This window comes from Maylandia zebra, linkage group LG23 (genome assembly GCF_041146795.1).
Source record: "Maylandia zebra isolate NMK-2024a linkage group LG23, Mzebra_GT3a, whole genome shotgun sequence".
Classification (NCBI taxonomy): domain Eukaryota; kingdom Metazoa; phylum Chordata; class Actinopteri; order Cichliformes; family Cichlidae; genus Maylandia; species Maylandia zebra.
The window spans coordinates 42,890,670-42,915,463 of NC_135188.1; the positions used below are offsets into that span (position 1 = coordinate 42,890,670).

A 24,794-nucleotide genomic window follows, 5' to 3' on the forward strand; every position below is an offset into this window, starting at 1 on the left:
CTCTAAATCTGTACCCACAAATATACATTTCTGAGATAACAAAAGAGCAACATTTAGCATCAGCTCTAACTAGAAGTGACTGGAAACATCTTCCATGTCATAAGTTTTTACTTGAGCCTGTCTTTTAAGTGCATACATGTTTTGCAAGTGTTCAACTTGCATTTCCACTCATATTGTATGAAAAACAGTTAAACATTTTTTACTACAAATGCAGGTAAAAAAAAACTGTATTAAATGTTACTGATAAGAAAAAAAACAAAGAAGTAAAATTTTGTTATTTGGTTCTTTTATCATCGATACTGATATATTAATAGCAATGACTTCAGAATACAGATGTACAGTTACGTATTAAATAATGTGAAAGGTGATTTTGGTAACTCTGGGATCCTGCTTGCTTCTAATAAATGATTTATTGTCTGATCACAGAGTAAATGTGTAAAAAAAATGTTCTTTGAACACTTCAAACATCAAGACTCACAAGTTGACATGTCTTTGCTCAGTGCCCTGTGTGTTTTTATATTTTATAGGATTTTTTGTTGTATTGAAAAATTGCAGTTTCAGTGGTTCTTGTATAATTAGAATCCACTATGTACTTATTTTGTCCTCAATTACAATAAACAAACACAGCACAAAAAAGCAAACACAATAAAAACTATTTGCTGCTTCTGAACCATTTGTTCTAGTATTTTGTTGCTGACGAATAAAACTCAGGCTCAGGAGGTAGAGCAGGTCGTTTACAAATCAGGTTTTTTACAAAGGTTGCTGCTTCACTTCCTGGCTCCTCCACTCTGTATGTCAGAGTACTGTATGTTCAGCATTACAAGGCGCTCTAAAAATCCTTTAATTTTCTAAAGAATCAATAGTGCGCCTTATGTATGAATTCTGATTGTGGTTACTGACCTCAAACTGATTTTATGTGGTACACATTGCTCAAAAATCTGTCAAAAAATGTTGCACTACAACTTTGGTAAGCTACGACGTCGCACTGCTTGATGGATTTTCGGAGCATTAGGTTATAGTATGAGCCTCACAGAGTAATCTGGGTCCAAAACTCCGCTGCAGGTCCCAAAGTCAAACGAACACTGCAGCATCACTGAGAGTTAAAAACTGTCTAAATTCTTTCATCTTTAATAAAATCATCAGCGTTGCTGCTTTACCAGGTGTAACAATTAAGTTTAACATCCAGACATCCATGAAAACATAATTTATTAAATTTAATGGAGTTAGAAGTTAGCAGGAAGTTAGCTCGCTAGTTTCCATCTAAACATAAGCATGTTCTGACTGAGAGATTTCTGAAAAAATTCTAACGTACAGCTCTGCTATCACTTCCAACATAAACGAAGACAGAAAAAAAACAACAACAGTGACTCTTGGTACTGAAGTTGGGCTAGCTGGTATATAATGATGTGCTACCTGATTGCTAGTGACACAACTATGTTAGCATAACATAACCACAGTGAAGCTGGAGGATAAATGCTAACTTTTTTCCACTCCATAAAAAATAACGTGAGGGTTCCTGATGGTTAGGGACAAATGCAATCGCATTTGTCTAGATGCCAACCCGAGGCCTGGAGTTGCCTACCTCTGGACTAAAGTCAACTCACTTTGGTAATGTAAATATAATATGGCCAATATTATAGTTATTATATTAATCATTATTAGTTATTACAGCATTAAACTTGAACTCGGGGTCAAAGATTCAAGTTGCAGTTATTTATATTTCCTATCACCTTAAATCTTCACTCAAAGACAAGTATCTTTAACAGTGTATATATAGATGTATTATATATAAGAGACAAATATTGTTCTTTTAATATGTTGGCATTACTAAATTTGACTCAGTGCTTACATATATGTAAAAACAAAATGTACGAGCTGTGATAACTGTGTCTGATAGAATGAAGAGTAGACTCATATATAAAATATTCCTTTATTGGGTGAGAAAATCAGACCATGTCATAACTGCTTTAAGTCATACAGAATAGATATCAGAGCCTTAAACAGGCAGACTTCTGCTAAATGGGTCAAACTGGGCAGAAAGTATACAAACTAGAGATGGCACGATACTACTTTTTTATGTCTGATACCGATATCATAAATTTGGATATCTGCAGATACCGATATGAATCCGATATAGTGTGTTTTTTAATCAATAAAACTGTTTTTTTAATATCTTGCTGGTTTTTGTATAAGTTAATACTCAAGTTAAAAAAAAACAAAGAAACACTAAAGTTATTCTGTTATACCTGTATGCAAAAAATACACTGCACCCAAAATATTTCATAGTTCAACAATACTGATCAATCTAATAAACTTAAAACTACTCCATCCTCCCTATTCTGGTATTTTAAAGAGTAAGCAACTAATAGGGTTCTAAAACTCCCAGCAAACCCCGCCCCCCCTCCCCCCCCCCCCCCCAAAAAAAAAACCAGGGAATCACCCTCCACTTCATGATGCTTAATCGACGTAATCAACTTTGATTTGATGCAGTGTGAAATAAAATGCACAGAAATCAATTATTTTTCCACAATAATTAAATAGATTCAACATCTTTCTTCAACAGAACTGCAGACTGCACAGATGGTTCCAAAAGGAAAAAGTACTACAGCTTACTAGGGTATATTAGACTTAATAGTTACTATATACAGTAATGGACTTCTATACATTTTACATCAGATTATTTATTAAAAGCGAGACATTTTAAATAAAAGAAAAGTATGTCTCTGTGCCCCCCCCCCCCCTTTTTTCCCTGTTAATGTCCTATCGGCCCCCCTGGCTAAACTTTGCTAGATCTGCCCCTGCACAGTTACCAGCTGTCAGCTCCTGGTGTAGAAAGTAATATTAAATAAATTCTAACAACAGCTTATCAAGCTTAAACGTGCTGCTGTTGTTCAGCTGCTGGTTTCCTCTTTCTGGTGGAAAGTGGGCCAAAAACAAACAAGAGAGACGGAATTGAAGTAGCAGCAGGAGAGGGAGGGAGAGAGAAGAGGCAGTCCCTCCATATATTGATTGTTAAGCTTAACGTGGGAATGCTTTACAAACATTCAGAGATGAACTTACACATTTGCTTTACTTCTCTCTGGGATCACTTCCACGGAGATGAAATGCTGGTTTGGTAGCGAGGCTACAAATACACACAGCTGCTCTATCACATGAGCACACTGCTCAGACGTGCTACGGTTATGAGCCGAGTTATGCCATGTTGCAAGTTTTGTCAGGTGCTTTTTTGATATTTAATGGATCGGATTACATTTTTTATTTTTCTCCGATATCCGATCCAGTAATTTACGTCAGTATCAGACCGATACGTAATATCAGATCGGTTCATCTCTAATTAATAAACTAATACAAGTAGCCACTGGTTGCACTGATGTGATTAGACTCTTGTGAGTCATCAATCTCTCAAATGTCCTTCTCTCTCCTCCAGGGAAACATCTTACCGACCAGAGCTGCAAGCCGCTTCCTCCAAATATGATGAAGATGTGTGATTTTCAGCCACAGGGACACTTTCCAAGTTTCAGGAAATGATTTGTGGTTAAAGTAGCAGGACTGTCGAGCACATTTTTATATTTCAAGATGCCGTTTTTTTAAAAAGGAAAATATGACAGCCAAAAGCTTTGTACCTGTGCAAGTCTGTCAGATCGGTGCATTTATATGAATATGACGCAGTGTTTTTTTTTCCTGTAAAATTCTGTAAACTATAAACCAAAACTGTGCTTCTGCTTTTTATAAATATATTAAATTCAACATGTCACATCTTGTTGTTGTTTTTTCTCTAACTTACTTCATGTCTCCATGTTATACTCTGCAATAGTACTGTGATTTGTTCGTTTAATCTGTTATTGACAGTGAGGTGCTGCTTTAGGTTTTATAGTAGTTACTGTGAAAAGGAAATATTCCTTAAATATTCCTTGATTAGCATCTAGGAAATGATCATTGAGGCGCTTTTGTGCTTCAAGGAAAGCAGGAGGAAACTAGAGACTACAGGAAGGAGTAGTGAGAGTTTTAGCGCCCTCTGCAGTTTGTGTGTGTAAGTGCAAAAGCTTACAGCACCTGGTATTCCCAGGCGGTCTCCCATCCAAGTACTGACCAGGCCCGACCCTGCTTAGCTTCCGAGATCAGACGAGATCGGGCGTGTTCAGGGTGGTATGGCCGTAAGCGAGAGAAGAGCACAGAAACAGCCTTTTTAAACATGCTGTGATGACACATGCACACATTTTCTCTTCTGTATAGAAGTTAAAGTCTCCAAACGACAAAAATGTTTGAATTCCAAAACACACGGTTCTATAATAACCTAACATATGTTATTATGGAGATGTTACTGTGGGAAAAGTATTTCTGCAGCTCAGTGTTGAAGCTGCAGTAAACAACGAATAGCTGCATGCTTTCGCTGTAACATATAAAGCTTGGCACAATAATATATATCAAACTGTGAGACACTTGCCACTTATAAAATGCCCTTTATATAGCAAAGCTTTCGCTTACGGCCATACCACCCTGAACACGCCCGATCTCGTCTGATCTCGGAAGCTAAGCAGGGTCGGGCCTGGTCAGTACTTGGATGGGAGACCGCCTGGGAATACCAGGTGCTGTAAGCTTTTGCACTTCCACACACAAACTGCAGAGGGCGCTGCTGGTCACTCACAGAAAACAGAACCAGAAAAAAAAACTTCATTAAAATGCTTATAAAAATAAGGCATTTCGCTTTTGTGCAAAAGTTGATAATCATCTCACTCTATCTACTTTTCTGGTGTGTATTTTCCAGCAGAGGTTTAGCTCTGTGTCAAGTGTCTGACATTTTGTGGATGTCAGAGAGCATCATTATTATTTCCTAACTTTAGGTTTCAAAACAGGAGGGAGACTGATATTTACTCACAGTAAATATCAGTCTCCCTCCTGTTTTCTATTTTGCAGAGCCTTATTGATGAGCCACAGCTGTTGTTTTATTTTCTCCCCCTGATATCTGTAACTTTATCATTTAAACTGTTGATATGGCTCCAAGCAGCCCTATTAACTTTATAATTGGCTTTTGTTTCCTCCTTTCTCCTCTCTATTATTTACTGCCGATATATTGTGAGTTTATATCAGTAGCATTTGAGCAAAACCTGGTGAGGATTTAGAAGAGCTTCAACATCCCATTAAATTCAAATTCAAATTTTATATGTCGCATACACAGTCATACACAGTACGATATGCAGTGAAATGCTTACACAACTGCTCGTGACCTAAAGAAAAAAGAAAAGGCTATGAATAAGATAGGAAATAAATATGAAAATTTATGGAAATGAAGAAATATAATGTCCAGTGTTGTGCAATCCACATTATGTCTTGTGCAGAGCAAATATGCTTAAAGTGATTTAAGTGATGAAGTGAAAACAATGTCCAGAATGTCCAGTGTGTGTGTAAGAACCATATGTGTGGGTCAGTACTGTGTGGTGGTGTGATTGAGAGACCGTATCGCCTGCGGGAAGAAGCTCCTCCTCAGTCTCTCTGTGTTGGTCTTCAGGGAGCGGAATCGCTTTCCTGACCTCAACAGAGAGAACAGTCTGTTGTTGGGATGGCTGAGGTCCTTCACCATCTTCCTGGCCTTGGTCCAGCACCGCCTGCTGTAGATTGAGTGCAGGTCAGGGAGCTCGGAGCGGATGGTGCGCTCAGCTGACCGCACAACCCTCTGTAGAGCTCGTCTGTCCTGCATGGTGCTGTTCCCGAACCAGGTTAAGATGTTTCCCGTCAGGATGCTCTCTATGGTGCACGAGTAAAAGTTCCTGAGCACCTTGGAGGGCAGTTGGAAGTCTCTCAAGCGTCTGAGGTGGTAGAGACGCTGACGGGCCTTTTTCACCACGGTGTTGATGTGACAGGACCATGACAGGTCCCGCGTGATGTGAACTCCGAGGTATTTGAAGCTGTCCACTCTCTCCACTGGGCACTCGTTGATGACGGGGGTCTGGTAGTTCCTCTCCTGCTTAGTGCTGAAGTCCACTATCAGCTCCTTTGTCTTACTGAAGGAGGTTGTTCCTCTGGCACCAGTTCTCCAGATTCCTAATCTCCTTCAGGTAGGCCGCCTCGTTGTTGTCAGAGATGGGCTTTGATCTCATGGTGAAATATTAAAAAGTATACACATTAAAATCTTTTAATATGAGGTTGTACAATGTCTTAAATTGACATGGCTAATGCCTATTAACTTCTCATCAGTGATCATGGATGAATAATGAAGGAGGAGGACTACCGCACTAAAGTGAGTTTACAATCCAACATAGAAACTGACCCCCTGAGATGGAAAACTTTTATATTCAATGATACTCAAAATCCTCATTCTTGACTTATTACCAAAAGAAAAAAAATTATTATATGTTCTGATGACATTCAGTTGGATCTGATTTACACATCAGAGGTTTGTTCAAGTAAATATATTCAAGTCAAGTGAAATAAAGAGCAGAAAACATTTCATGAGAAGCAATGCAAAACGTGACTTTCAGCAAAGGCCTGCTGTCACAGTGTGGTTAGACTGAGGGTTTGTCAACAGTCTGATGACACTGCATCAGAGACTTGTCTTTAAACACTTTGTTCTTTTCGTGACCACAACTCAACACCTTGTGAGTGTTTGCAACCTGGTAATGCACCGTGACCCGAAACTGTGAACAACTGAATCTGTTCTGAGAGCAGAAGAAACTTCTATGAATGCAATAACTCTAGATGTTATCACACTAACTACATATGTTATAATGTAACACTTTGTGTCATGTAAAACTCTGAAGTCAAGGTTATAAATGGCTGTTTTTGACAACTTTTGAGTTTACCTTTATATATTTCACTTTTAAAACTTTACAGTCATCATTTCATTGGGACTAAATCTAAGCAGGAATGTTTTTTAATCTCTATAAAAACGTTTTTAATCAGTCAATTTTAATATGAATTGAAAAATATAAATTGTATATTTCAAAACTATGTTTAAGTTGCTGATGCTTTTAACTGGACTTGGAGTATACATGCATAATAAACTGGACTGGGTTAAGAACACAGCTTCACTCTACAGGAAGGGCCAGAGTCGTCTCTATTTTCTGAGGACAATGCTCAGGATTTTTTCCAAATCTGTTGTGGCCAGTGCCATCCTCTATGCTGTTGCATGCTGGGGCAACAGGTTGACGGTCACAGGTGCCAACAGACTCAAACTGATCCGCAAGGCCAGTAATGAGTGGAGATGGAGATGGACTCCTTCAGGGTGTCTGAGAGGCAGATGTCGTCCAAGAAAAGAAGCACATTCAATGAGAGACTGAGATTACCCAAATGCACCACTGAACAACACAGGAAATCATTCCTGCCCGTGGCCATCTCCCTGCACAACTCCTCCATCTAATACAGTTATACCCGCTGGCACATGTTCTACAGTAAAATAACAAATGACATAATTCACAAGTTAGAGTTACAGTTTTTCTCAGTCGCTTTGGTGCGTTTCTCAGATCAGAATTGAAATTCTCATAACTATTAGTTCAACCTCCACAACACTCAGTCATTTGTGCACATCATAGTAGCAATTTCTCCTCTCTCTGAACAAACTGCAAATGATTTTGGACATGAATCAGTTGCTTCCATACATTTCCCTGCTGCTTTCTGACATTTCCATTTGCTTATGTCATGTCAGTCAAAAGTAATCATACCTATGGATGCTGAATAGTCGTTCCCAATAAAACGAATAGTCATACATCCATTGCTTGAGTCATCACACACAAAATTGTTGAACTAGTTATCACATGCCAAATATTGGCCATCTGTCAAGCAAATCCTATACCTTCCTGTATCATTGTTCCTGGAAATGTCTCCGAAATTGAACAATTGATCTCGGGTGAATTACAGCTGTCACTCATGAGGAGGCGTGTGAAAGTTTAGTTGTAACCAATGACAAACAACTTGTTCACTGTCAATAATGGATGAATCCTGTGAATCCCCAATTGGCAAGCATATATAAACTGCGCAGGAGCTAGTGTGTACCATTTCTACACTTCTGTGACACAAAATGGAAGGTCAGCAACGTGGAAGAGGGGTGAGGATGCGGGGAGGAAGGGGAAGGGGAAGAGGGAGAAGAGGCAGATATAGGCGGATTCCTAATGAAATAAGGGCTACAATTGTGGACCATGTTGTCAATCACGGCCTCACCATGGAGGAGGCTGGTCGAAGGGTGCAACCCAATATTGGAAGAACTACTGTCAGTTCAATCATTCAAACATTCCGTAGGGAAAACAGGTATGCAAACAGTAATACACTGTACTGTACTGTGCCATCTCAGACACATCACATGTTACTGTACTGTATTTGCAATTTCACAAAAAGTTCACTCTGCACCACATAGGATTGTAAGACAACCTCGCGGAGGCGGAAGAGGGCCCCTTTTTACCCCACAGCAAGAAGAAGCCATTTGTGCAATGGTCATTGCAAACAATGCAATAAAGCTGAGAGACATACAAAGCGCTGTCATAGAGAATTACACGGTATTTGGCAATATTGAATCTGTTCCAATTTCAACAATTGACAGAGTACTCAAGAAAAATTAAATCCACATGAGCAAATGGCCCTGCTAGCAGCCATGGATGCAGCATGTGACGACATCACAGCAGGGTCCTGCAGAGGATGGATTCGCCACTCCAGGAGATACTTTCCTCGCTGCATTGCGAGGGATAACATCTGTTGTGATGTAGATGAAAATATGTGGCCAGACAGACAGGAACGTCTGGATGTGCCAGAATGATTTACTGTACTGTTACATGTGCTGTTTATTGTTCACATTAGTGCACAGCTCTACCAAATGGGTGATTTTATGTTTACATGTATTCTACAGTGAACAAGTGACTGTAGCATATTTTTCTTTTGCACAATTCTGTAGGATTACAAACACTTCTACACAATGGAAATGTGAAACGTACGTATTCAGTGTCTCAGTTACTCCCAAGACTCCCATAACATCTACAGTGACTTTACTGCACATTTCAGATGGCTGTACAGGTAGGCCATAGTGCTGTCGTCAGCATTTTCAGGTGTCACCAATTGTTTTTGCAATGGGAAACACTGAAATTATAAACTGTCATAGTGGAAACATGACAATGCCATTTGACTATCTTGTTCATAAAGATGGTGTCAAGACTTTTCATTTTGATGGCACTGACAGTTTCATTGACATGGATACTTGCTTTTGAGGTATGGATAATCAATTCTGTGCATGTGACGTGCTTTTGCAGGCTATCCACTAGGTTTTGCAGTTTGCACTAATTGTTTTGGGAAATGCACTAACTGCTGTGCAAATGTTAATGGTGTTCTGAGAAACGCACCAAAGCGACTGAGAATAACTGTAAATGTCAGTCACACACATTTCCCCTCACCTCTTGATATTTGTGATTGTGTGATTCGTGTGTATAGATAGATAGATAGATAGATAGATAGATAGATAGATAGATAGATAGATAGATAGATAGATAGATAGATAGATAGATAGATAGACAGACAGACAGACAGACAGACAGACAGACAGACACACACACACACACACACACACACACACACACACACACACACACACTTGGAGCAACTGTAATCCACATAATTTCCTTAGGGATTATTAAAGTAATCTGATTCTGATTATTCACTTTAAATATGAATACCACACCAGACAGCTCATATTATTCAGAAAGCACCTTTATTGCTTCAATGCAAATTAGAAGGTGATTAACAGCCAGATGCTGCTAATCCACTGCATTTGAATAATTGCTCATCAGCATATGTGAGCAGCTCTATAAAAGCAAACATTTTGTCAGTTTGCTGGTCTGGAGTATTCAGGTGTTTGTTAACACAATGTCATAAATGTTCCCAGGAACGGATGACCCAGAAAATTCACCCCAGGGTCAAACTGCAGTTCTCAGAAAAAGCTCAAAAATCCAGAAGCTACATCTCAGACTCTACAGGCCTCAGTTAGCAAGTTAAATGTTAAAGGCCATGACAATTAGAAAAAGTTTGAATAAGTGTGGCTTGTTTGGAAGGGTTGCAAGGAGACAGTCTCTGCTCTCTAAAAACAGCATGACAGCATGGCTGCAAGTTTAGTAGCAAATTTGCAAAGCATAACAGCACAAACACCGCATACCAGCTGTTAGCATGGTGGTGAAGGGGTGATGATTTGAGCTTGTCTTGCAGCTACAGAACCTGGGCCCTTGCAGTCATTGAGTTTTCCATGAATTCCCTTGTATACCAAGTAGTCTACAGTCAAAACTGAGTTTTGGTAATGCAGCAGGACAAAGATCCCAAGCACATCAGCAGAGCTACAACAGAATCAAGGTGTTGCAATGACCAGGTCACAGTCCACAACTCAACCTGAAAAACAGTGCTGGGAACTTAAGAGGGCTGTACATAAACAAATACCACAAACCTCAATGAACTGACGAAACGATGTAAAGAAACGTCAGCCAAAAGTCCTGCACAACCGTGTGACAGACTAAGAGTCATACAGAAACAATTTGGTGACGCTACTGCTGCTAAAAGGTGGCTCTGCAAGCTACTCACTCATGTACAGTGCTTAGTTTTTCAGAGTACTCTATAGATTCCCATGAAAACACTCTTTTCCACATGACTGTATGTCAGATAAAAGAGATACGATCTGTGAAGAGGATTCTGAGAAGAGAAAACATCTGGGGACCTGCCCCGAAAAGTTCATTTTGTTCATCTGGACGTAGAGTTTTCAGTAGCAGGAACGCTCTGTCACTCATCCGAGTTCGACTTCAGACTTCTTCTGTCTCAGCTCAGTGCAGGTTTCCCCAACCTTTGTTTGAATTTAGACTTTACATATTGTCCAATTTCAGCAAGGGAACTGAAAAGTGTGCTGAGGATAAATGATCAATTAGGCAGATGTAAATGAACAACAGCTGCAGGCTGGTGGCTCTGACATCACACCTGATGGACACCTAGAAGGCTAGATTCAATTGTTTTGGAGTTTCTGAAGACCGTCTATGACTCTGGGGTGACATCAATCATCTTTTATGGTGTGTTCTGCTGGGACAGCTGGGGCTTCCCTCTTTCCCCTGCTGGGATGGGCACGCACACGTCGCTGAGATGTGTGGTCTCAGGTAACTGGTACTGCTGGAGGCTGCAGGTGACATAGTCATACTATACCAGTGTAATAACTGAAATAACACAAATAGAAATGAATAAATAAACAGATAACATAGTCACATGAACAAGAGGAGCCTATAGAGATTCTAAGTAGCTGATCTTGCAAAAGCAAAATGTGTTCTGCACCACAATGCATTCAGGTCACAATTCTGATTGCAAAAGCTGGCAGATAGGACAGGATATTAAAAATAAAACAAAAACCCACCTCCCACCACATGCAGGTCATCCTAGCAGCACTGAGCAGCTCCTACAGTGACACGCTGCTGCAACAACAGTGTGCAAGGAGAAATTTCAGATATCTTTCCAGCTGCTGTCAGACTCTACAATAGAGTCTTAGTGCCCACTTTAAAATTAGGTGTATACAACATCAGGGGAATAACAACACGTGATATATTACACCGTGCCATTATTTACTTAACAAAAACTAAGCCAAAAGGCCGTTTCTGCACTTTTTTCACAAATGTCAATATTTTTTTATTTACTTATTTTTAAAACATGTGGTTTATTGAATTGAAAAAAAAATAGCTGCAATTGTTGTAACGCGAGCTATGAAAGACAACCTGCATCTGCAGCTGTGGTCACTGGTCCTCACATCATGTTTGCAGCATGTTCTGAACCACAAACAGAGCAGTGCTAACTGGTGGGCTGGTGATGTAGACACTGATGCTAGTTAATTTAAGGTGGGGCTGCTGAAATGTTTAAAAGCTGAAGCCCCCAAAGTTTTACTTGTCTGTGACACAAATGAGCTCCAACCTGCTCGGGTAGAATTTAACAACAGCTGAGCTGCACTAGACCTGGTCTCTGCTCATCTTGACTCCTCGTTTGGTAAGAACTTTTTATTTGCATATTTAAAATCTTTTATAGACAGCATGTTTATTTTGAATAACTCGATCTCCTGCCACACTTATACTCACATTCACTAACCAGATATGGGCTTTAAAACATGCATCATCTGGGTTCTGTGACCATGAATATCGTGCATAAGAAATGTGCATGCACAGGCAGAGGCCTATCTTTTTTTATTTATGTTCAAATAATGTTCAATTTTAATTCCCCCTTTAGAGCATTTCATTTACTGAAGACATCTTCACCATCCGCTGTTCCAGACGACTGACTCGTGCCTGAACTCCTGCAGGTTAATCAACCAACCACTGATCAGTAAAGCAAAAAGTACGGTAAGTGTCCTCAGTTGGAAAAGTTTGCTTAAAAGTTTCATATCTTTATAATATAAATAATTATATTTAGCAAGAATGTTGTCATGACTGAGTGCAATGACCGTTTCCCTCTGTAAGGTTCAATGTGTGGATGCAAGTAGAGAAGTTGTCTTTAGATACACCTCATGAATAGGGGTGGGTTTTTATAATCGATTTATCGATTAAAATCGATTCTGGCTTGGATAACGTGAAATCAATCCATTAAAATCCTGAATTGATTTTTTTTAATATAAATTTATTTTGCCCAAAATGCCAGAATCTCTGGTGAAAGATCACAAACTTTCAACAACCACCAAACAGCTAAGACAGTAAATGAGAGCAGGAACACGGATTCTGCACAAAGATGTAAACACACAGCGCGGAGCGCGGATCAGAATCAGTTAGATGTCGCCTTTCTCACAGTCGGGGCTGAAAGCCGACAGCTCGCTGATTCTGATTTGTCGGCGGGTCCGCGCTTTGTGTTCACGCCCTTTTTGCGCTGATCATAAAGCTGTTAGTTTTATCTCTCTCCAAACAACATTGACTGAACCAGCAGCAAACGAAGCAGCAAACTACGCTTCACATAAACATCGTCATGAATTCACTCTGACTTTTGCTGTTTTGCTTCCACCACGATGCACAGCTCTCTCTCTCTGTCTGTCTGTTGTCTTGCTTGTTACACAGAAGTCTACCGTTGTTTACAGGCTGTCAGCTGCTGTTTTACTTACTTCCAAAAAGAAAACCCAATTTCTGCCGTTCAATACTAAACAAATGTAAACTTTTTAAAATTATGCAAAATGCAAAACGCTTAGCCGTGTCTCTAATAAAACCGCGGTAATGTCAGAGGTAACGTTCATATGTTGATTAATGGTTTTCTTTCATTTTTGATGTACTGCAGAATATTTTTATAAAATCCCAGAACAGTAAAACCACCTTCATGTTTTTCTGTGTTTTATCTTCAGCTACTTTGACACAAAGGCATCTGCTGTGACGCTCACACCTCTGATAACGTCTTGTGTGTGTCAGCTTCCTTTTTATAGATACAATAAAATGTACTGTACTGATCTGAATTATAATATTTCTGACTGTCCAAATTTCCCAGATTCAAATCGAATCGAATCGTGGATCGAACTGATTCGGTACCTTGTGAATTGGAAGCGAATCGATTCTAGAAATCAGTGACGATACCCTGCCCTACTCATGAACTCATCAACTGAGAGTTAAAAAAATCATCAAATTTATTTAAATGACTTGTTGTTAATTTCCACTACTTTACATAAAAACTTCTGTCACATGGTAAATGGCCTGTATTTGTATAGCGCTTTTACTAGTCCCCCCCTAGGGACCCCAAAGCGCTTTACACACCCAGTCATTCACACACTGGTGGAGGCAGCTACAGTTGTAGCCACAGCTGCCTTGGGGCAGACTGACAGAAGCGAGGCTGCCATATCGCGCCATCGACCCTTCTAGCCAACACCAGTAGGTGAAGTGTCTTGCCCAAGGACACAACAACCGAGACTGTCCGAGCCGGGGCTCGAACCGGCAACTTTCAGATTACAAGGCGAACTCCCAACTCTTGAGCCACGATCACCCCAAATGAGCTGCTATGCAGGCATATTCAAATATTTCTAAGATTATAAGGTCTTACCAGCAAACTCCACAATTTTATTTGTGTCTTCGTGAAAAAAGTCAAGTTTAATCTTGTGAATGTAAAAAATTATTAGGTAAAGCAGCCCCTTCATAATGTCTACATGCTACCAAATGTATGTAAATGATTACAATTTCCTGTTTTAAAAAAATCAAGTAATACTTTTAAAAATTACACAATATTATTGTTCAACATGTCCTCCGTGGCTCTCTGAAAAGTTTCAAAATATTTACTAAAGTAAAAATTAGACTGGTTTTGATATTGAATTTTTGGAAGCTGTTATATTGATATTGATTTTTTATTTTTATTTTATTTTATCATTTAATGATTTTAAAAGTCATCATTAAAAGGAATAAGAAAGTAATGACACATGTTTTTAGTTAGTTTCATTTACTTTAATTATTATTTTTTAAATGATCCTTGGCGCATAAATTCCTTTCAGGCACTCTCCAATAACCTGCGGTCTTTACAGTGAAGACACGCAAACATCAACCTGGAACATACCTGTATGAAAATATATGATCCGTATTCGTCTTAGTTCATAGTTACACTGTTTAAAATAGAATATTAAACCAAACAGCGGTAATTACCTGTCCAGCAGAGATTCGCTAGCTCTTGTTTCATTTCAAGCTCAGTTAAATTATTTCTTTCTGCTTTTCCTCATCAGCGATCTTCCGTCTTTTCTTTTCGACTTGTCTCTCAGTCCGCGCTTCCTGCTCAAGTAAGTCAGCCCCCTCCTCTGGCGCGCATGCTCTGCGCAGCGCGTGCGCCACAGGTGTGGAGAAGTACTGATTAGTGCTCCAGTTTCAACATAAACGCTTCCAGAAAGCGAAACATGCTCCTTTTCAGACTAAAATATCAACGTTTCAAACCATACTCCAGGGTTTTTAGTTCACCGTTTATGAGGTTTAACAAGAAAATAAAAGACAAATCTGAATGTTTGAAAATGATTTGAAAAAATTCTGTAAAGAATGGATCAGAAATACTAAAATTATCCTTTTACTTAAATTTAGTTGCTTTATTCATTTGTTACATAAGTTAAACAAACTTATGTGGGTTTCTATATAAGTCAATAAAGAAACAAGAACAAACTGAGAGGTTCTGGAAGCGTGGAGTTCAGTTTGCAAATTTATCTAATGCAAAAAAACATCTATGAATAAAACTTTTTTATTATTATTATTTTTATTTTTTATTTTGAATAAATGAATAAAACTTTGTTGGCCAACAACTTTTCAAAAAGACAAAAAAGAGAAAAGCTGGTCATAAAAAGAAGCTATTATCTGGGGGGAAATAATCATTTGATCCTCTGCTGAATTTGTAAGTTTGTTCACTTATATTAAATAATCAGTCTCTAATTTTTTTTTTAAAGTATTTTCATTTTGATGTAATGAGACAGAATATCAACCAAAATTGAATAAAAAATGTATTTGCTAAAATAAATGAATTGATTTATATGTCACTGAGTGAAGTAAGTATTTGATCTCAAACACAACTTAGTACTTGGTGGAGAAACCCTTATTGCCCAGCACTGCGGTAATATGTTTCTTGTAGTTGGTCACTGGGTTTGCTCACATCTCAGGAGGGATTTTTTTCCACTCCTCCTTCCACAAACTCTCTAAATTCTTTAGATTTCTTTGCTGCTGTTTGGTAACTTTAAGCTTCAGCTCCCTCCACAGATTTTCTTCAGGACTGAGGTTTGGAGACTGCCTTAGCTCCACTCCATGTCCTTGTGCTTCTTCTTTAGCCACACCTTTGTTGCATCAGTGGTATGTTTTAGGCCATTGTCATGCTGGAAGACCCATCGATGACACATCTTCAGTCTTTTGCCTGAGAGAAAGTGGTTCTTGTCCAAGATTTTGCAGTACATGGCTCCATCTACTGGCCGCCTCAGTGTGGTGAAGTCGTCTTGTATCCTTGGCAGAAAAACAGCCCCACAGTATAATGTTTCCACTTCTGTGCTTGACAGTGGGGATGATATTCTGTGGGTTACACTCAGCATTTCTCTTCCTCCAAACAAAGTGGGCTCAGTTCATGCCACAGAACTCTTGTTGGGTTGTCGAGGATCAAAAACTTACTTCACTCAATTATATGCAAATCAGTGAAAAGAAATAATGTATTGTGTTTTTTTTCTGTTGGTGTTCATGTCTCTCTCCAGTAAAATAAAACATCCACAAAAAATAGAGACTGTTCATTTCTTCATAAGGGAACAAATTTACAAATTCAGCAGGGGATCAAATACTTACTTCTGCCACTACAGTGATGACGCTTTTGTTGCATTAAATTCTTGATCTGGAAAATGTTCCTGTTTTTCTCTCTCCAGGAAACAATGAGGATCATGTTTACCTGTTTGCTGCTTGTGCTGCCCTTTGTTACTGGACTCTCAAAACCAGCCAATCTTCAACCCAACCGAATTGAGAAGCGACTGAATGAAACAAATTATGAAAAGTTTAGACGACAGCATGTAGATGCCAAGATGAGCGTGAAAAAATGTGATACAGAAATGAAAAAAAAAGAAAATATATGCTGATCGAAACAAATGTAAGGATGTTAACACATTCATCCTCAGTGATTACAAACAGGTCAAAGCCATTTGTAACGGTCAAGGAAGATATGATCAGACGAATGGCACGACAAAGAGTGTAGCAAAGTTTCGCATTGTTAGATGTGACCTAAAGAACAATGGAGCCAGGAAACCCAAGTGTCAGTATAAAGGCACACTTCTCACTAACAGAATAGTTGTGGTCAAATGTGAAGGAAAGTTACCTGTGCACTATTGTGGTGATGAAATGACCTTTGAATCCAATAATGCAACTATAGGAAAAATCCCCATGCGATCTACTTCTGTACCCACAAATTTACATTTCTGAGATAACAAAAGAGCAACATTTATCATCAGCTCTAACTAAACGTCGCTGGAAACGTCTTCTTCATTATAAGTTTTTATTTGAGTCTGTCTTAGCGATAAGTATATATTTTTTAACATGTGATCAACCTGTATTTCTTCACATGTTACATGAAATAACATAAAACTATTATTTCCTTCTGATGAGGGAATTTTATATTCATCCCACCAATACCGACATATTAATTGTACTGACTGTAGGATGCTGTGTAGAAATAATCTCTTAGATCCAGCTTGCTTCTAATAAAATATTTTTTATCTGATCACAGAATAAGCATATAATAAAAGTCACTTTTTGGTGTTTGTTGGTTTTTATATATTTATTTTTTAACATTTGGAGCATCACCAGTTACAAGACTCACAAGCTGACAAGTTCTTATTCAGCGCTTTGTCTCTTGTTTCTTTTGTTTTTAATGTCATCCAATTTTTTTGTTTTCATTTTGGCATGCGATTCATTTCTAAGACTTTTCTAAATGTCTAAAAGACAAAAGTGTAAACGTCGTTGCCATAACGGAGGGGGCTTGAGCATTTGCCCCTTTCCTCTTGGACGTCCCAAGAGCCCTGTTCTTGAGGCATTACTATTTTTTAATCTGTGTACATGTGCTGTCTGTGCCCCTCAACAATAACATTTAACTAATAACCCCAATTTTGCTAAATAAAAGGATCTGGCTTCCACTAGTCACATGATGCCCATTAACTAATTCTCGACTTTGACGGCAGAGGGCATTGGTTACGAGATCACAAAGAACATGCACATTTTTTGCCGCCTGGGTGGTGCGGAGCTGTAAGCGAAACACACAAAGTAATTGGGAGATGCAGACTGGTGCAACAAAAACCAGTAAGTAGGTGTAGAGCGTACACTGTAGTCTATAGCAGCGGTCCCCAACCCCCGGGCCACGGACCGGTACCAGGCCTTGAGTCGTTTGGTACCGGGTCAAGAGAGTTGAAGCTCGTACTGCACAGAAAAAATAAATAACTTACATTATTTCCGTTTTATTTATTATCCGACTCTGAACAGTGTTTTATTTGGAAAAAGACTGAATTCTCTCAGTTACTTCAGTCTATGACTGACTCTTGACGCATGTCAAGATACATTAGTTAATATTAAACCCACAAACTAGCAAAATTAGTAAAAAACAGATGTCTTTGGAGGGTTTCTTTGCAAAGGAAAAAAGGCCCAGTGAGGAGACAGAAGAAGAGTCTATGACAACTAAGAAAAAGAAAGCTGCATTTAACAGACAACAAGTGGATATATTGCAACAAGTGATTCCCATGCACCAAGCCCGCTCTGCATAATATATGTGGAGACCAGCTCTCCAATGAGGCAATGAAGCCTTCAAAACTGCTTCGTCACTTGGAGACATTAAAAAACAAGCCTTTGGACTAGTTTAAAAGAAAAAAGCAGGAACAACAGGGACAGAAGCCATTACTGAGGGCCTCCACAACAACAAATACAAGTGCACTAAGAGCATCATACTTGGTGGCTAACCGTATTGCTAAGGCTAAAAAGTCATTCACTATTGGTGAAGAATCGATCCTTCCTGCCACTAAAGACATTTGCTGTGAACTTTTCCCCTTAATATTGGTATGATCCCAGCTCAGGCACTGAGCGAGGGGGCGGGGCAGCTGCTGCCTGCGAGTGCGCTGTTGGAGAAGCGCAGCGAGGCAGACAGAGAACTGAAGTTTGACCAGGTTCCAAAGGAAATCATTCGTACTGTACAAATAATGTAAATATGACGGTGCATCACAAAAGATTGATATCAAACTGATCACTTGACCCATATTACGTTACTTGCTCTTCAAGTGAATCAACAAAAGGTGAAATGAAAAGCCGAACAACAACAATGCTGTTTCTTTAGAGAGTCTCAGCTTACATGTGTGTTTATTTCATATTTTCAGTTGTTTCCCTCCACGGCTAAATAAATCGGTTTCAGTTATGCACTGATATACAAGACTGGACATAAGGAGCTTCTTTCAAAGAAAAACTCTGGTAGATGTTATTTTATATATTATGCTTTGTATGTTGTTCAGTATATTTCTATGCAAAACAAAAGGAATTTCAATACACAGCAGTACATTCACAGTTGAAACCAGATATTTACATACACTTTATGGAAAACACAAGAACATTTTTTTACTGTACAACATCAATTTAGAGTAAACTTGTTTTGTTTTGCATAAATAAATATTGAAATATATTTTGAATTAGTTAAAGAGAGAGAGCTGTCTCTTTTTTATCACTTTCACCAAATTTAGGAGCACATATACACTAAGTTTATTGTTAATTAATAAGAAAACTCCAGACGATTCCATTCTGAGCTGAAGAAGCTTCTGATAGGTTGGTGGCACACCTGTGGATGCATATAAGGCAAAACACAGAGCCTGTTTCTTTGACATGGGAAAATCAAGAGATGTCAACCAAAACACCTGGAAAAGAACTGTGGAGCTCCATAAGTGTGGCTCAGTTTGAATACAATTTGGTGCCATTTACAATTAAGAAATACAGATAGTTTCTCTCTTTACTCTTAAAGTTAACAAATATGTTTTTTATATTTATCAACATAAAAAATAAACATTTAGTCTGATTTGATGTTACAATTAAAAAAGTGTTTTTGTTTTTATCTGAAGAGTTTGTAAATATCTGGTTTCAACTGTATATTTGATGATGTTGGTGTTTGGTTTGATTGTCAGCACAAAGAGGGAGAGAGAGAGGACAGAACAGAGATGAACAAGAGCAGGTGAGACACACATGTTAGTCAAATGGTTGTTTACCAAAAGTATCAGCGTATCATAGGTCCTCATGTATCTCGTACCTAGTGTTTCTTTTTAGGTTTGTTATTTTTCAAATTCTATATTTATTAAGTTTTGCAGGCTTGTTTGCACAACAAGGCTGAATAATTATCTAAACTTTTCTCAATCTAAATAGTGGACTTTGGTAGAATTAAAAAATAAGTGTAGTGCAGGTCTATGATGATTTTTAGTGCTACTATCATCTAGCTCTGATTCTGGTTCTGTCTTGGTTAAATCCTAAGTAGTCCTGCTTCTGAACTGTTGTAGTCCTGTTTTAATTCCGGATCAGTTCTGGGTCTGGTTGAATTGGGGTTTAGTCCTCGTGTCTTGATACAGCCCCGACTTTGTTCTGCCTTGCTGCTTAATTAAAAAACTACTTTAAGGTGTCCTGCACATGTGATATATTTTTCCCTATATGAATATGAACTCAAAACAGAGCCAATTAATCTTTCAGTCATTTCTTCCCCCCCACCCCCCAAGTCCCAGATGCATACTACCCTTTAGGGCTAAGCCCCGGGTGTATCAAATGTCTGCCTCTGCTCTGCTCTACAACAGAATCACAAAGGTGTCTCCAATAAGCTGCAGAGATGATTGTTGTTTTAATTTTTTAACGGTACACAAGCAAAAAATTAGAAGAGAGGTCATGAAGTTTCTTACTAAACAGTAGCGCCCTCTGCAGTTTGTGTGTGTAAGTGCAAAAGCTTACAGCACCTGGTATTCCCAGGCGGTCTCCCATCCACGTACTGACCAGGCTCGACCCTGCTTAGCTTCCGAGATCAGACGAGATCGGGCGCGTTCAGGGTGGTATGGCCGTAAGCGAAAGGTCAGCTCAGAAACGGCGTTTTTATACATGCTGTAATGACACATACACGCTTACGTTTTTGTTTTCTATATTTAAGTTAAAATGTCCAAACGACAAAAATGTTGGACTTCCAAATCGACCCAACACACCGTGTGCTCTCTGTCACTTTAACACTGTGCTGTAATCAACGAACATGTCTTCTTATCGTGATGTTACTGCGGGAAAAGCATTTTTGCAGCTCAATTTGAAGCTGCAGTTAATAACGAAGGTTTGCATGTTGTCGCTGTAACATATGAAGTTTAGCACAATAATATAGATCAAACTGTGAGACATTTGCCACCAATAAAAGGTCTTTTTCACAGCTTTGCTTTCGCTTACGGCCATACCACCCTGAACACGCCCGATCTCGTCTGATCTCGGAAGCTAAGCAGGGTCGGGCCTGGTCAGTACTTGGATGGGAGACCGCCTGGGAATACCAGGTGCTGTAAGTTTTTGCACTTCCACACACAAACTGCAGAGGGCGCTTCTGCTCCTGCTTGTGCTAAGAGGCATGAGAAGTTAACATTTATGGGTGATAAAACCCTTTTTCTATATTTTTAACATGAGAATATCAGTTTTCCATCTTGTGTTCCAGAGTAATCGGACAAAAGACAAACGTAGAACAAGGAAAAAAAGAGGCCAAGTGTCTCACCTATAAAACAAAATAGAATAGAATAGAATAGAATTCAACTTTATTGTCATTGCACATGCACAGGTACAGGGCAACGAAATGCAGTTTGCATCCATCCAGAAGTTCTTTAGTGATATAGATATATTACAATATATATTAGCAATAATATAGACATGTGAGTATATTACAGAAATGGGTCTATTATGGTATGTTATAATGTACATGGTATGAAGTATGTTGTGAATATTCTATAACTATAAGTATGTACAGGCTGTAGTGAGTACAAGCTATGTACAGGATATGAACAGGATATAAATATGAAAAACTATACAGAATATGAAATAAATAACTTTACAGAATCTGGGATATACAGCTATACAGAAATGGGAACTATGCAAGTTGTAAACAGTTGTAGGATTAAAGATTATCGAATGTACAGAATGATTATTTACACAGAGCTATACAGTAGCTGAAAATTACTGTTTTCTGAATAGTCTCACACAGATAAACATTTGCAGGGAATACCTTTTCCTTCAAAACAAACGTCACAGACTGTGTTTTTCTTTACTGATTGTATTTGAGTAGAAACTCAGATTAAAATGGCATGAGTGCTCATAAAACGATTTAACTGTAAAAGTAGGTGTAGTGGATCACTTTGCATAGATGTAGATAAAAGTGCAGTAAGCAAAGACTACAGTGGTCATTGAGCAGCTGTTCCTATAATGTGAATCTGGGATAAAGGCAGAGATTATTTGTTTGCCTTTGTTTCCTGGTTCTTTCTTTCTTATCCAAATGGAAAAAGAGAGCATAAAAGTACTGTTTACAAGCAGCTTATCTATCTCATTGTGCCCACTATCATAAAATCTTGGTTGACTGAGCACTGAGCCATCTACCACTCGAAATTGAACCTGTGTGGGACAACAACAAAGTCCAGTATACTAAGTTTCAGTAATGTGCAGTTTTTTCTGTGGAAGATGTAAATCTAAATAGATGTCCTATTGTATGCATAATATAGCACTGAAATGTATAAAACAACTTCTAAAGACAAATTTCAATTTATTTTAGATTTTCTCAAATCCAAACAGCGCTAAAAGCATACACACAGTCAAATATTTTTCATACGAGGTGCTGAAGGTTCTGCAATGTTCTGTCAGTGCGCCCCAGGGCAGCTGTGGCTACAATGTAGCTGCCATCACCAGTGTGTGAATGTGTGTGTGAATGTGTGAATGACTGAATGTAGTGTAAAGCTCTTTGGGGTCCTTGGGGACTAAGTAAAGCGCTGTACAAATACAGGCCATTTACTGTGCGTGTGTTTATGCTCAAGTGTATGAATAAATTAGTCAGTTTGAAACAGTTGCAATTTAAACAGTAGAAGAGTGGCACTATATTTATATATTTATAAAGAATTTCAAACAACAATTAATTGATGGTCAAAGCAGGTTTATTTAATTAATATCCAGATTTCCAATTAGTTCCGAATTCATTCAGCAGCAAATCACATCACCAGTCACTTCAAGGCTGTATGTATTATTGTAAGGTAGACCCTACAATAATACATACAGAGAACCCAACAATCATATGACCCCCTATGAGCAAGCACTTTGGCGACAGTGGGAAGGAAAAACTCCCTTTTTACAGGAAGAAACCTCCGGCAGAACCAGGCTCAGGTCGGGGCGGCCATCTGCTGCGACCGGTTGGGGTGAGAGACTGAAGACGTTTGTTGTAGGTCTGATTGAAGGACTGATGTGATGGTAAGTTGTCTGCTGCTCCGCTTTGAATATTGAGAGATTAGTTGATGGATTTCAAGCCAAATTGTGCCCAAGTTTAAGACCACATTCATTGCTTTTTTTTGTTGATGTTATTGTTTTGGGCTTTTTTTCCACAAGAATTTCTAGCTCCCCTAGAATTCTGGCCACCCAAACGATGATTGCTGCTGAGAGAACACAAGGTTTTGTCCCCCTGTACTATTCATGTCAGTGCAGGGGGTTCTCCTTGAGAGGCCAGGGTGGAAAAAGGGATGCTTCAGAACCTCCGAGGGTGTTATGCGCAGATTTGCATCCAAGGCCAACATTTCTTTGATTAGCCTTACAAATAATGTTTGGCCATTTTCCGGTCCTCGCCTAACTTTCAGCAGTTTTTCGAGGTCATCGAGACACTTAAGTTTTATATATCGAGTTTCCTTTGATCGATAATGTGTCTCGTATTGAAATTGTTCTTGGGTCTTAAATGTCCAGCGCTGTTTGTTGTAGTTATCCTCGATGAAGTAGCAGTCAGTGTACAAGCCAGACTCTAGGAGATGATCTGGTAGCTGACCCTGGGTTTCAATTATGAATTTTAAAACATCATAATCGTCTTCCCCAGGATAGAGAGCCACCCCTGTAGCAAGCTCCACAGCTACCAGCCCCAGAGACCACATGTCGATTGCTTCGTTGTATGGAATGCCAAGCATAACCTCAGGTGCACAATAACCAATTGTCCCCACACGGTCACCAGGAATCACTGCAGAAGCAGGACATGCGAGGCCAAAGTCTATGAGTTTGACTTTGACGGGAGACTCACTGTGGTTCACAACCATGATGTTTCCAGGTTTGAGGTCAGCATGCACTATTCCCACAGAACCCAGGTGGAACAGAGCATTTGCAACCTGATGCAAAATTGGCCTGAGTTCTCTCATTGGGAGACCTCGGTTATTCCGGTCCCCAATGTAGTCCCACAGGCTTTGGTCGAGCAATTCGAAATTCAAGCAAATGCGCTGTCCATCGAGGAAATAGCCGTTCCATTCGACAATGTTGCACCTGTCTGGATCCAAGCGTCGTAGCTGCTCCAGGATGAAAATTTCCAGTTTTGCCTGGAGCAGAATTTCAGGGTCGCTCTTGTTGACTTTAATAGCAACAGTTTTGTTATTTTTTGTATCGCGACATCTGGTTACCAAACCAAAGCCTCCTTCTCCAAGGAAGGCCTCTACCACGTGGTGATCTCCTAAAATGGTCCCTTCCGTTATTTGAAGATCATCTTCAGAGGCAGATGGGTTGGCTGAGGTGTTGATGTCTCCTTTTTGAGGAAATTCAACTGAGTTTTGGAAACTGCAGCTGAATTTTTGCGATCCATGACTTTTCCAGCTTGAAGGCTGCTGAGAGAGCACAAGGAGTTCTCCCCCTGTACTATTCATGTCAGTGCAGGGGGTTGTCCTTGAGAGGCCAGGATGGAAAAAGGGATGCTTCAGAACCTCCGAGGGTGTTACGCGCTGATTTGCATCCAAGGCCAACATTTCTTTGATTAGCCTTACAAATAATGTTTGGCCATTTTCCGGTCCTCGCCTAACTTTCAGCAGTTGTTCGAGGTCATCGAGACACTTAAGTTTTATCGATCGAGTTTCCTTGGATCGATAATCTGTCTCGTATTGAAATTGTTCTGGGGTCTTAAATGTCCAGCGCTGTTCCTTGTGGTTATCCTCGATGAAATAGCTGTCAGTGTACAAGCCAGACTCTAGGAGATGATCTGGTAGCTGACCCTGGGTTTCAATTATGAATTTCAAAACATCATAATCGTCTTCCCCAGGATAGAGAGGCACCCCTGTAGCAAGCTCCACAGCTACCAGCCCTAGAGACCACATGTCAATTGCTTCATCATATGGAGTGCCAAGC

General features: G+C 39.3%; 1 protein-coding gene, 2 long non-coding RNA genes and 4 other non-coding genes across 7 annotated transcripts in view; 4 read left to right on the forward strand and 3 right to left on the reverse strand.

Moving 5' to 3' along the window:
• Positions 1 to 3,756, forward strand: part of smim11 (small integral membrane protein 11) — a 38,461-nt gene extending 34,705 nt beyond the window's left edge. The window contains exon 3 of the mRNA XM_076880462.1: positions 3,428 to 3,756. The gene's annotated coding sequence lies outside the window, so the exon portion shown is untranslated. The remainder of the gene's footprint in view (positions 1 to 3,427) is intronic.
• A 285-nt stretch (positions 3,757 to 4,041) lies between these two features.
• On the reverse strand, positions 4,042 to 4,160 carry LOC143415361 (5S ribosomal RNA). The gene has a single exon (XR_013095999.1). It is a non-coding gene; the product is annotated as a 5S ribosomal RNA (ribosomal RNA).
• A 319-nt stretch (positions 4,161 to 4,479) lies between these two features.
• Positions 4,480 to 4,598, forward strand: LOC143415372 (5S ribosomal RNA). Its single transcript, XR_013096010.1, has one exon. It is a non-coding gene; the product is annotated as a 5S ribosomal RNA (ribosomal RNA).
• A 5,037-nt stretch (positions 4,599 to 9,635) lies between these two features.
• LOC143415098 (uncharacterized) lies at positions 9,636 to 14,689 on the reverse strand. Its single transcript, XR_013095703.1, has 3 exons — positions 14,577 to 14,689; positions 11,351 to 11,408; positions 9,636 to 11,156 (listed from the first exon to the last, which is right to left on the reverse strand). It is a non-coding gene; the product is annotated as an uncharacterized LOC143415098 (long non-coding RNA).
• Positions 11,884 to 17,117, forward strand: LOC112431102 (uncharacterized). Its single transcript, XR_013095704.1, has 3 exons — positions 11,884 to 11,970; positions 12,208 to 12,320; positions 16,307 to 17,117. It is a non-coding gene; the product is annotated as an uncharacterized LOC112431102 (long non-coding RNA).
• A 3,260-nt stretch (positions 17,118 to 20,377) lies between these two features.
• Positions 20,378 to 20,496, reverse strand: LOC112430958 (5S ribosomal RNA). Its single transcript, XR_003022260.2, has one exon. It is a non-coding gene; the product is annotated as a 5S ribosomal RNA (ribosomal RNA).
• A 356-nt stretch (positions 20,497 to 20,852) lies between these two features.
• On the forward strand, positions 20,853 to 20,971 carry LOC112433167 (5S ribosomal RNA). Its single transcript, XR_003023405.2, has one exon. It is a non-coding gene; the product is annotated as a 5S ribosomal RNA (ribosomal RNA).
• The last annotated feature ends 3,823 nt before the right edge of the window (positions 20,972 to 24,794 follow it).